General features: G+C 33.7%; 1 pseudogene; it reads right to left on the bottom strand.

Annotated features, from left to right (window-relative positions):
• Positions 1–2186: 2186 nt before the first annotated feature.
• On the bottom strand, positions 2187–5051 carry LOC149530443 (uncharacterized; annotated as a pseudogene).
• Positions 5052–14401: the final 9350 nt, after the last annotated feature.

Here is a 14401-nt window from a genome sequence, read left to right as displayed (position 1 = left end):
TAGGGCATTGTGTTACAAATTCATGTTGTTTATGATATATAATATGATCATTCAAACATGCATGTATTGTTTGATACTCCGTTCCAATATCTTTCATGATGGCAGATAATTCTTGGTACGAGCGAGGTAGAATGTTTGATGGTGGTAACAAACACTCACCTATCAACCTATGACCAAAAATATAATTTCTTAATTTAAAGAATATTAATTGCTACACAAACCCAATGTTAATTGTAAGGGAATTACGAGTAAAATAATGAAAGAAGATGGCATACCTTAACATACGTGTCATTGCTATGTTGGATAAACCATTCATAACCTTCAAGTTCACCAATAGCAATAAAGTGGCAAGAAGAGTTGTTTTGGAGCCTTCATTTAGGGACTGGTGTGCCTTCTCAAGTAAAGGTACATCAAGCTTTGCATCATAATCATCATCATCATCATCATCTTGATCATCATATCATTTTGATCATCGTGATCTTCATCGTCCTAGTCTTCTTCCATGGTATCATTACCTTCTACTTCAATATTCACACCTCCATGTTCCCTCGTTTGGAAATTTGCATTCTCTGAATTGTCATAGTCCATAACATGAAACTCGGGGATGTTGACCTATATGAAAATGATGACCTTATCTTAACCATGACCATGATGTCATCATCAAATCATGTCTTATGTAACTTATAAACTATTAAAATACATACCAATGGGCGATACTCATTTCCCCCTTCAATGTGACCATGTTGCCTACAATGTTGCTCAGTTGTTGTGATTAGATATCTTCGAGTCTTTAAGCCCTTACACATTTTGTAAGGACAATAACATTTTACATCACCTTTTCTTTTTAAGTTAGACCACAATCTAGCAATTGTCTCCCTATTTTTTTGTGCATTGATATCGTCAGACATGGTCTTTCTTGAATGGAATGACTCGTTGGTGGAAGAAGGATGATTTGTTTGCAACCTGCAAATGGAGTAGTAAGAGGAAGACACATATAAAAAGGAGTTAGGTCTCTGAACCAAGTAGGAGTTAGGACATGCTGGAGTGGGGTCAGCCCAAGATATTTTGGAAACTTGAAGAACCTGGTAAAGGGTATCTAGAAAGGTGAAAATAAATAAGTATTTTTACAGCTACAAAAGAGGAATCGAGAGCATTATAAATAATGAAGAAGAAACTTAAATCCATACAACTTCACCTCTATTTACAATTTGACCTTTCTGCAAGTGAAATATGACAATATACAAAATTTCCAATCACATTTTCACTTTAAAAAGAACACCAAATATACCTTTGCTACAATATCTTCTTCAAATTCTTCGCTATCGAATTCTTTAGAACTGCAAGCTCCTATGTAGAAAAAAGATGAGATGTACTAAGTAATTTTTGATGGGTAATATTTAAACAAATTAACTATCAAAAAAATAATTTATGAAATTCAGTTGCTTTATTATGTACTGAAGACTTGGCAAGATGTTCCCAAGTCTATATATAGAATGCCTATCTGCATGGTTGTTTGCAAATAGTCTAGTATGGTGTCACTTTTGAACAACAACAAATGTCACTGGGGCAGGTAATTTGGCTCAAGAGATGCACAAACCTATTGACACCATAGAAATTTTAGTTCATATAGCATTCAGTTGTCTTCTTTAACAAAATCCAAAGAGAATACAAACAAATTAATGAGCTGTGTCTATCTCAATTGAATAGCAAGTATTATAGTGAGTATTAGGAAACTAAACTTGCAAATAGCATCCAATTCATAAAGTATTAGGAAAGTGACCTTCCTGATTAGTTTAACATAGATTGGTGAACAAAAAATTCATAATAAAAATCTAATTTTTTTCGACACTTGTTCAAACCATGTAATGAAATGACAAAAAATGAATTGTATACGAGTCACTCCAAATCCTTAGCTTTTAATACGCTTCATAGATGAGATTGCATTATATGTTTTGAACAAGATGTGGAAAAAAATCAAATGACATAGATATAAGCATCCTCACACCATGAGTGAAGCAACAATTGCATAAAGCTTTATTGCAAAAAATTGTCAATATTATTTACATTGTACATACTTGTTTATATAATGCTTCAATTCCTAAAATGAGAAACTATAGCTAGTGTTCTAACCATGCATAAAAATAAAATTACAGTGCAGATGTATGAAATTATATGCATAACTACTCCTATACTAGTTTATAACTACTATGGAAGCACAACACTGTAATCATAATACCAAATTTGACTCCATAACTTAATCCCAATCCCACTACCCACCATCGACTCTCCATTATATCTTTGTTGCTACCAACTATAGTCTTATTCCATTCTAGTTGATGCTCTCTGCAACCTGAACCACAACCCAATGTCATATTTTCAAGGGGAAACCCATGAAGGTTGGGGTTTCCTAAAAAGGAGGAAGCCTCAAATGTTGAGAATTGTTTTCCCTGTGGTATTAATCCTGACAACATGTTGTTTGAAAGATTCAATACTTTGAGGAAGGTTAGATTTGAAAATTCAAAAGGAATTTTTCCTGACAACTTGTTTTCTGAAAGATCTAGAGACTCTAAACGAGCCATGTTTGCCAAGGATTCGGGAATTGAACCACATAGTTGATTATTTGAGAAGTTGAGAGAAATTAAACCTTGGAGGACTCCCAATGCTGGAGGAATATTGCCTAAGAGGTTGTTATGTGAGAGATCCATGAACTTGTCTATATAGATTATCTTCTCGTATGTTTGAACCCTTCCTTTTATCCAAATTGTTACTTCATCCTCGAACTTTGATTCATAAGGAGAGTCCAAATTTAAATCAGTGAAATAAGAGAAGGTAAGTCGTTCATCAATAATTTGAGATTGATTGACCATAGCATATAGATTACTTAGATCTTGAGGGATACTTTATGATAAACAATTACTCGATAAATCTAGAATTTGGAGATTCTACAACCTCATAAGTTGGGATGGAATTTTACCTTCGAAATTATTAGAGGTTAAGCTCAAAATTTTTAAATCTTTTAGCTTTTCAATCCAAACAAGAATTTTACCTTCAAATTTATTATTTCCCAAATCAAATATTTTGAGACCTGTGCAATTTGAAAGGGACGGAGGAATATTACCTTGAAACCTATTGCCATTGAGATTTAGTGCACGAAGAGCTATGAGATTTCCCAACTCCTCTAGAATCTCCCCTTCCAAATCATTGTGAGCCAATTTTAAAACCACTAATTGAGAACACGACCTGATAGTTGCAGGGATCTTGCCCATCAGCTTGTTCTTTGACAAGTCCAAAATGCCCACTCTATCTGAATTTGTGCAAGTAGAACTTGGAATTTCTCCAGAGAGGTTATTTCCTGACAATGACAGAAAGATCGATGCCCAAATATCTGATGGAGGTCTAATGTTTGGAATCAAGCCATTAAACATATTATCTAACAAATCTAATAGGAATGAAACAAAATCCAGAGTAAGAAGTGTGCCATACAATCTATTCCCATACAAATCCACCGCAGAAAATCGATGAGATATCTCCCAGGGTAGAGAACCTTCCAGATTGTTATCTGAAAGAATGAGCGTATCAAGATTAGGAAGATCCCACAACCACAAAGGAATATTTCCCACAATGTTGTTACTTGAAAGATCTAGTTCCTTCAATTGATATTGTTGGGACAAAAATGCAAGGAAAGCACCTTCTATATTGCAAGACCTCAATGCCAAGTACTCCAAATGGTCAAACTGTGGAATCCAACTTGCAGATATAGTAATAGATAACTGATTTTCAAAAAGGTCCAATCCTTGTAAGTGAGTTAGATTTTCGAGCATCTAAAATGAAATGTTTCCTCTTAATCTGTTGGAAGCAAGTGCCAACACTTTTAAACTTTCCATCTTCAAAAGAGAATTTGGAATTGTTCCTGATAGTTGGTTATCGCCCAGATGAAACTCACTTAATGTTGAAAGCTCACATAGAGAGGGTGGAATCTAGCCAGTCAGATGATTATATCTGAGTAACAATACTCTTAAACTTGTCAGCTTTGAATTGGAGTCTGGGATTCTTCCTGACAGCTGGTTGCTACTGAGGTCCAGATGTGCAAGGGATAAAAGGCTGTCAAAAGAGGACGGCATAGTTCCCTCCAAATTATCACGGGATAGATCCATGGTCTCAAGTTTTGAATAGTTTGCAGTAGAGTGGAGAAACTCTCCACTTAAATTGTAGCCAGAAAGAGATATAGCAACAAGTGAGTTGGAATGGCCTAAAATGGAAGAAAGGTTTCCCTTCAAATCATTATTACCACTAAGGTCAAGATTTCTCAATTTCAAACGGGGCATGAAATTGGAAGGGATGGAGCCATTTAGATTAATGTAGCTAAGATAAAGTGAAACCAACAAAAATGCATTCTCAATCCAAGAGGGTAGTTCGGATGGGAATGAATTCCATGATAAATGCAGATGGGCCAAAGAGGTCAGATTTGATAGATCTAGAACATTACCTGATAGCCCACAACTAGATAGTTGAATCTGGGTGAGATTGTGAAGACCATTGAGGGCCTCACCCCAGCGCTCCGAGCCCATTGTCAAGTTCACTTCATTCATTCCCAAGAATTCAAGGCTTCTCAAACCTTTGGCCCATACATCAAACTTACAACCCTTAAATTCCCAATTATATGAAAGATTCAGATGACGCAAGCTTGACATATTTCCCAACACTAGAGGAACCTCACCACCAAATCTAGCATTTGACAAGCTAAGAAATGAAAGCCTCTACAGTTTTGAAAACTGTGGAGGAATAGAAATACCTTGAAAGTAATTCCAGTTGAAATCCAAGTGTTACAGGTGCTGCAGATCAAACAAAGATGGATGAATTTCACCACTCAACTGATTGCTTAGATCAAGGGTAATCACATGCAATGTATGATAATCGCAGCCAACGCCCTCCCACTCGCAATAATTCAATCCATGCCAAGAGGATAACTAACCTGAGGAAAGATAAAGGCCACCCTTGAAATCTAACAAAGAACTTCTCTCATCTTCAATACATGTTGTTGAAATTGACATATTAAGTTATGGAGTTGGATTTGGTATTGTGATTGTAGTGTTGTGCTTCCACATTTCTAAAAATTACAGTGCAGATGTATGAAATTATATGCATAACTACTCCTATACTAGTTTATAACTCCTATATTGTGATTGTTTAACTCCATCACCCAAGAGGATGCCAAACAAGATTAAGTTTTACCAGAGATGTCAAAAAATTACATTCAAAAAAATCTAATTTATAGAAATAAATACAGCATGTAAAGCACATTTGAAAGATAAACATAGACAACTTATGTATATAAATCACAGAATCGTTATGATTCAAAATATTACTTGACTTATAATTAATAATTATGGAAGGTTTTGTTTTCACTACAGTCAAAATCCGTTAACAGAATGGGTGAAGGTAAGGTAGGGATATACCAAACTCGCACTGTAACATGGTTCCACATTTATAAGACACAACAAAAATTAGTTCCACATTTATATGACACTTTTGAAATATTAAAAATATATAAGTAGTTCACCATAGTTTTTAACTCTCAAAATATTAAAGAAATGATATTCTATGATGCCAGTGTTTTTCCTAAATGTTAGACAAACTACATTAGAGATGTATAGTATTTCATATACTACTACTCAAGAGTTCTAATCATTTCAAATTGTAATAGAATAATTACTATGTATTAAATGTACATTTATCTCACATGGCCTTTACCTTGTTGTTCACTTGTTGTAATGCTTATTTATGGATCATGTAAAAATGTGTTATGGATTTTGGAAGATATTACCTTATCTCATAGACATCCTTGGTATCAAGACTAGCTTAGTTGTATATATGCAAAGCATATTTTCAACATTTCCATTTAAAAGGATACTTCTACATTTTCCATTATCTCCTCACTAAAACAAAAAACACTAATTCTGAACCATAAGTTTTCATCAATAAAATACAGATGTATTGATAAGACATAGATCAATGCAAAAGCAAAGAAGAAAAGCTTGGTGAGATAAGGCCACATAATAGAAGGAAAGAATTATAGGAGAAAATTGTTAAATAGGCACACTAAATTGCTCATGGAGAACATTAAAATAAAGTCAATGAATTGAACTTCTATGATGCCCCCAATCCAGTCGGTCAACGCACCACTACAAGTGATAAATGTGACATTTTTAATTACCCTTACAAATACCCATAACTAGTTGAAAAAGCTAAGATTTGTGCATCTCAAATGCAACTAGAATTTTTTTGCTAGCACTATTTTGTAACCCTGCGAATAACATGCAATTAGCAAAAGCACCAAACTTCCATTAAGTTTGAAGCAGATTCCATTTAATGTAGAAGAAAAGAAATCTCAAACAAGTCAGCATATTAGTTTCCTAATTTCCACTAGTTCTGGAGGGCCTATAAGCAAATGAGAGAGAAATTCCCTTAGTGATGTAACATAAAAAATTATTGTTCTTGGCTCTCAGTTGAAGAGGTTTCAATACAAGGCTCACACTCCCATACCAAGTAACAAAGAAGATTGGTGTTCTTCACTACCAATTAAGAATATCCCAATCTAAGGTTTGCGCTCTCATATCAAGTAACAAAGACAATTATGGTTCTTGGTTCTTATCAAAGAGGTTTTTCAAGCTAGGTCACAGGCTTCCATACCAAGTAGCGAAAATAATTATTGTCCTTGGCACCCAACTAAAAAGGTTTAAGTTTAAGGCTCTTGCTCCCATACAGACTAGAACAAAAACAATTATTGCTCTTAGCTTACAATTGAAGAAGCTCTAATCTAAGACTCATGCTCTCATATCAAACAATAAAAAATTATTATTATTCTCGATTATTTGTCCAAGAAATATTAATCTAGAACTCATACTCTTATATCCAATAACAAAAATATATCATTCTCAACTGTCAATCCAAAAAGTTTCACTCTAAGAATTCTACTTCCATATCAAATAACAAATATAATTACTATGTTGCTCCCAATATAAAAAATTCCAATCTAAAGCCCATGATCCTATATAAAATATTATTAAACAAGCTAAGATTTCTTCAATCCATAATAACTTCTCCAAATACAGAATATTATTCATCAATTTTACCAATAACCAAAGTAATTGGTAGACAAAAGGTCATAGGCTGTAGATTCAAACCATTGGAGTGTCTAAAAGAAATTGCATTGTACAACTAACACAAAATGTGAGCCAAATTGTTGCATGAAGCTTAAAATAGTGAAATAGTTGAAGTCAATGAAGTCAATCATAACATAGGTTCAAAAAATCTAAATGTTTTTGGTAGAACTTGCTCAGCACACTGAATTAAGATCTGAATTGTTAGTTTTTCAGCTCCCCAAAAGTAGGATGCCACAGCAAAAAAATTGCCTTGTCAAGACAGCGTAAATGAATATCTCACCAAGCCACTTTCCACATTAAATCAAAGATTATCTTGGTTAATTTCTTTGTTCAATTCAATGGGCTCAATATAACTTCAATCTCTTTTCATAAGTACTGTTGTTTTCAGCTGTTATATGGTACATAGTATTACAGTTGTTTGAAAGTTTTTGTAATGCACATTTAAAGCCCTTCTAATGGACAATTTGATGGACCAGAAGTTCCACAAGATGAATACAACACGTGGTTGCAGAAGACTGGGATGCATTAAGCAGTCAATATTGAAAAAGTAGCACAAGATTAATGCATGGAGTGCTCAAACCATTGATTTTGGAGAAAATGCTGCCAACATGGAGTCCCCAAGTGCATTCTTATGAAACCCCTTATAGTGTGGTTGAATTGACACCACATGGCAGAGAAGGGAACACTTTCTACTATTGAATATAGGAGGATAATAAATCATTTAAATCATGTACCAACTAACAATACATAAACAAGGGCTTGAATGCAGAAAAAGGCACGATCCAAGGCTTGATCATGCATGAGGATTTGAGTGCTTGGAAGAGGGGACGAGGCCATTCATGGTGAATCTATGTGGAGTATGGACAAGATAGAGGGTGACAAAACTAGATTGTGGGAGTTACCACCAAAAAAATGCACCAACAAAAAATGACGCAGGTCACAAAGCACCTATAGCCCATGTCGATCTTCCTTGCCATCTAGACACACAGCTACAACCAAAAGATTGATTGTAGCAAGAGTATCATAACTAAAAGTCCCATAGAAGGTCAAAATGCTCCCTTCCTCAATTGAATTTAAGTCATACAATTCAAGAGTTTCACATTCTTCACTACTGAGTGGTGATCATTTGGAAAAATTACTCCCATCCTCATCTAAAGAATCCTTCTCTGATCTCTTTGAACACATGTATCTAACAATTAGTACTCCAAATGTACACACATTTATGAGAAAACAATATTTAAACATGAGAGTCCTAGTAAGGGTTTGAAACCCTGCAAGGCTTTTAATAACAAGTTTCTATGTTTGGCCACGGGTATAAATGGGAAGTAATCAGTGGTTAACCCTACACCTTAGGCACAAGGATTTCATACATAATTAGCCAGACAAAAACCTTATCAACTAAAATTTTATATATTACAACCCTACACAATGTCGTGGTAAAGAAAACCATATAGCGCTAAACTCCTACCTGTTACAATGGTCCCTACACAATGTCGAGTCCTCTCTTTCGGAACCCGCCCTTGAAAATCTATGCCCTCTTGCGAGCAAAATGCTAGAAGTGAAGGAGTTGAAGTGGTGGGTCAATGGAGGTCGACCACCAGCACATCAAGAATCATTCCAGCGATTTCCATACAATTCTATGCCTAAAATTATATGGCAATTGTGAACCATCGAAAGCTTGCCCTTATGTTCTATTCTTCGGACTCGCAGCAACCCTCGCTCCAAATGAAATGTGTTATATTTTTTCCCTTTTTTTTGTTTTATGTTGCGGTGTGTGTCACAATTGCGACAAAAATAATTTGTCACAATTACGACCAACACGGGCATGTTATTAAAAAAAAAGAAAAATTTTCTTTATAACTCGCCAACCAACCCATTTAAAATACTTGGTCGTAATTTTTGGTCGCAATTTAGGGTAAAATGCACTAGTGTGGTAATATATCCCTAAAGTAAATAATAATTATGATAATTATTGGTGAATTAATTTTAATTTCTTTGATAATATATAATATATAGGTGAATCAAATCTAATCATGTATCAAATATTGTGGCAAATCTTTGAGTTTAAATTTTTTAATAAAATAAATTATTGAGTGATTTTAAATATTTTAGAACTAAAATTAATAAAAATTTGATGGTTTAGGTTGTATTAAATCTTAAATTATTAACCAAATTAGTAGCAAAAAATTTCTAAAATTTGCAAAACTACAAATATTCACCACTAAAAAATACCCTAAGTTAAAATAAGAAAGTCAAACCATGGGACTTCCAAGTGGGTGATCTCATCCTAATAAAGAGCCCCAATAATTAGAAATATCAGGTACGGAAGGGAAAGTTTGAGCTGAACTGGATGTTGTGTTTGGATCAGATGCTTATCAACTCTCAACTACTGGAGAACCACTCAAGGAGCCAATCAACACCCTTCACATGAAATGGTTCTACAACTAATACTCTCTTAAGTTCTTTGTACATAGCTAGAAAAAATCTAAAAATTGAAATGATTCTTCTAAAAGTTTATTATCCTGGTGAAAACCTACTAATAGACACCTTGATAATACCAAATAAAATTTAAAAAAATCAAAATACAAAAAAAAAAAACAAAACAAAAAAGAGTGTTTCGTAGTGAAAACTTGGAAATAGACACCTTGGTAGCAAAAGTAAAGATAAATAAATCCATCCCATGGTGAAAACCACTTCTTACGATGCCTTGGGTAAGTTTCATTGACAAAAACTAGCAAACTGGTGTCATGGTAGTAAAAAAAGAATCTTTGCCAAGAAGGTGAAAATATGGTAAATAGGTGCCTCTTGTTCAAAATGCTTCATATAGTAGTGCACCTTCTAGCTTTTGTATAGTTTTTCTTTGCTTTCATTTTCCTCCCTTTTTTCTTTTCTTTTTGCAATTTCCTACTTTAGTTTGATTCTGTTGCTTATGCATAACCCTCAGTCATCTTCAAGACATTGCTCATACCTACATGGATTGAAATTGGTCATAGTCTAGGGGAAACCTACCTAGTCCAGGGGCAAATGTCCTACAATCTTAGAGACTCTCGCATGTGTCAGTCACCAATTTTCCTAGCTAATTCTTCCTATTGTCGCCCTATTGCTGATGAGATTTCTCCCATACATTCAAAACTTCAAACATGACATCAATCCTCTAACACAAAAACTAAAATCGTGTGACCTATGCTAAGATTTTGTTTGTGTGTTCTTCATTTTTCTTTGGCATTCCCCTTCGAGGAACTTTGGGATGTCAATCTTGACTAGAGAAGAAAGGACCAGGGGCATGATCTTTTCTTTATTTTCTTTTTTCTGGTTTAGTTCCTATGATCCAAAGGATCCACATGAAAAGGGTGACCACTATAAGAGCCTATATTTCATGTTGAATAGCCATGTGTACCTTGACTGATTTTAATATATGGAAACTACAGTAAGGTTTTTTCTTCTCCTTGTCTATTTGAGTGAATTCTTTATGCTACACTAAATATGAATGTTTATCCTAAGAAGTGAACATATTGGTCACTACGAGTATACTGAGCAAATTTTTTCCCAAACAATAAAGGTTCATTGCAAACAAAATACTTACATATTACTTAGAGTGAGAAAGATCTATCACATGTATGGTGTGCTTGTATGCAAGAAGCATTTTGGCCATCCTAGCACTTATGCCTTGATGCATATGTTCGCTTGCTAAATCAGTAGGAAAATGTTCTAGTCATTCTAGCCTCATGTGCCTTAATTCTTACTTCTAATTCTGACAAAATAGCAACTAATGTCATCTTCATATTCTCATGATAGAAATATCAGAGAGGGTTGTATGACATCTTGTGGCCTTTCTAAAATTTCTCTGTTATAAAAACTATCCCATAATGGTTCAACGACCAAGTCTTGGGATTGCATTTAGTTAGGTTTGCATTGCATTTTCAGGGTTTGTGCTTCAATATGGTTCCAATTGCTCATTTACTTGCATTTGAGAAATGAGAGGTAGAGTTCTCCATGGGTGTTGCATCATCATATTTACCACATAAGTGATGGATTTACCCCCATCTAATTTGATTGTCTCAGATCCATTGTCAGGATCAAAATCAAAATCTGACAGTCATAAACAGCTCAAAAATGCATTTTAAAATTTTGGGACTGACATAATCAAACGCTTGTGCAATCCATCATTTCAATTCTATATTAACCTCAGAATCTCAACACATCAAGATTTGTTCAAAAATTTCACCTTTTTCAACAAAATTTAACTTTTGTCAACCAAGGTCAAACTTGGTCAAACAAACCCCAAAATCATTTTGCATGAACTCAAAATATTCAATATTCTCTCCTAATCTATTCCCCAATCTTTTGAATCTTTCATCACATCTTTAACTTTAAATCTATTACTCTACATTACTATTCTGATGTGTCATCTTTCAACATTTCTCCTGAGGGGGAAGGATGATTACATCATTATGTTAATCAAATCTTTCTTCAAATCAATCTAATCAAAATTCAAAGTCCTCATTTCTAGGGGCATCTAATCACTAAGGAAATATTTGGTACACATATCTCATTTCAAAAATGGGTGTCTCATAATCTATTTATGATGATCTCAAAATTGCTGGGGTCATCTTTGTTCCTTATATGTAACATCAATCTACTATTGTCTTATCTATTGATAAGGTAAATGACTTTCTATTAGTTATCTTGATGGAACATATGACAATCCTTATCATAGCTCGATGGACATGTATATGGGTTTTCTACCTAGAATCCTAAGAGTTAAGCCTCATTTTGGAGATGATCCTATGACTTGTGATTGGTCTTGTCATCACTTTTATGAATCAATATCTAGGTGATCTATCTAGACTTTGGAGGATTAAGCTTCATTCTAGAGATAATCCTAAACTCTCTTTGAATCACCTTTCAATGGAAAATGATCTAGGCATTCTACCTAAACTTTTGGGGATTAAGCCTCGTTCTAGGGACAATCCTACGAGTCATGATATGTCTTGTCATCTTTTCAATGGATAGGTATTTGAGCATTCTACCTAGACTATTGAGCGTCAAGCCTCATTCTGATGAAAATCCTATAAATCGTGACAATATTTTTTCTCTTAGACATGTATCTAGGTGTTTTATCTAGGCTACAGAGGGAACCTTAAAAATCTCATCAATTGGTCTTCATATCATTGATCTCAAAACCAATTTAAATTTTGGTTCTATGTTTCAAAGGGGAATTTTATGGGCTATCTAGAATGGTAGGGCACTAGAGTGGGGCAGTGTTTCAAACACCATTTAGCTAAGCTGATTGATCTCAATGTCCCAATAAATTTGAATATTCTTTGAATAAATACATTTCTCACACATCAATTCAAAGAGGGGCAAATGTAATACCCTGAAATTGGCATTTTGACATCCTAAACCAATTTTAGTGCATTGGTCTCAAAACATTAGTCTATCAATCGATAAAGTCCTATTGTACTAGGCATTTCTAATCACTTTACTCCATTTGATCTAAGTATCTATTGCACAAAACCTAGAGTCTGTAATAATCTCACACTTTATTTAATTTCTAAATATTAACTTAAATTGGTTAAAATATACCCTTCTAATCAAGTTAATTTAATTTGAAGGGTCCTAGCACTTTATTTAAATTAAATCGCCCCTTTAGATAAAAATGTGACAAAGGAATTAAATTATTTTGATTTAATTAAAGATCCTCATTTGAATTATTGAATTCAATTATTCAATTAATTGAGAATATTTAATTAGTGAGGTCATTTTAATTAATAAATCAAATCTTCTCTTCAATTTAGAATTGGAAACATTGAGTTAACTCAAATCAGAAATAGAAATAAAATTAGTTAGCTCCTTATTCATTGTAAAAGCAATCATTTAACTCCTTCAAACATGGTTACTTTTCAATTGACATGAACTCTCATCAAATATTCACTATCTGTGTGATTCAATCTCCACTGTTGATTGATTATGGGATTCTATAAAAGGAGAATTTATGTCTCTCATTAAAGAGGATGCAATTGTTGAGTATTGAAGCGTTGTCAGCTTGAGAACTCGAATATTCTTGCATTCAAATAGCATTTTTTTATCTTTTGCATAAGTTCATGCATTTAGATTATAATGTGTACATCTAGTTTTGTCTTTTTCTTACTTCTTTCTTAGATTAACTTGCATTTCATATATGTTAAATTCACATCTATTTTGCATAGAAAATCATAAAAAACTACTATAGTTGGCATTCGTTCTAGCTTAAACTATTTGTTCTTAGATTGGTCTACAATCATTGAACTCTTGATTCTGAGAACACATTCAGACCCTATCTAGATAGCAGGCAACATGTCACCTTGTTCAAACATTCAAGATGAATGATCCCATGTTCATTCTTGGACAAATTTGACAAATAATTTCTATGTTGAAGTGTGTTGTTGAATTAGAGGCCCACATTTAGCACATACAAGAATCTTCCAAGAAAAACTTAAGTTGTGAGCACCCATTTGGATTCTCTATGAAATCACAAAGTTTCTGGTTGGGATGTCAACATTTGATTAGGTTTTCCTTCATAAGGTACCTATTACACTTATAAGGCTAAAATATAGAGTTTTATAATAGAATTTTCCTTCATACTAATTGTCCACTATATATAATACTATCAACACTTCCAACAATTCAAGAATAACCCAAATAACTTCTCCAAATTGTCCTAGCCCCTTTGTCTATTCATATAAGCAATCTATGTTATCATTCAATTGCGCATATCACATTGAGATGCCATGCTCTAGAGGTCTCTCTCAAAAATATTTAGGAGTGACAACAAAAATAGTTTTGGATTCTTATAGTACATGATTGGATCCTGCAATCCCCCAATTTCAAAAATTTTGAACTATGGATGCAAGTCCAAAATTTATATTTTGCTCCAAACCCTAGTTAGTAAGGGTTTCAATCAAGCAATAGGAAATTATTTGTATATTCTTCACCCTAGAACTCTTGAATCTCAAATATGAAAATGAAAGATAAGATAGTGATTTACAGGGAAATATAAACCATTATTATCAACCAATCCAAGAGCATAGACTGTATGGACTTAGAAACAATAATTAACTCCAAAACCTTACTGTGTTGAACATCCAACTTGCCAAAATCCTTCACCATGCATTATTGATCCATTACAGACGTTTTGAACTTTTCCAAAATGATTCCTATCTATTTTTTGAATTATTTTTCTACTAACATCAAATTTT

This window comes from Cupressus sempervirens, chromosome 11 (assembly GCF_028749045.1).
Source record: "Cupressus sempervirens isolate cs-2001-9-10 chromosome 11, ASM2874904v1, whole genome shotgun sequence".
Lineage (NCBI taxonomy): Eukaryota > Viridiplantae > Streptophyta > Pinopsida > Cupressales > Cupressaceae > Cupressus > Cupressus sempervirens.
Note: the sequence above shows the minus strand (reverse complement) of the source record. Positions and strands in the feature narration are given on the sequence as shown.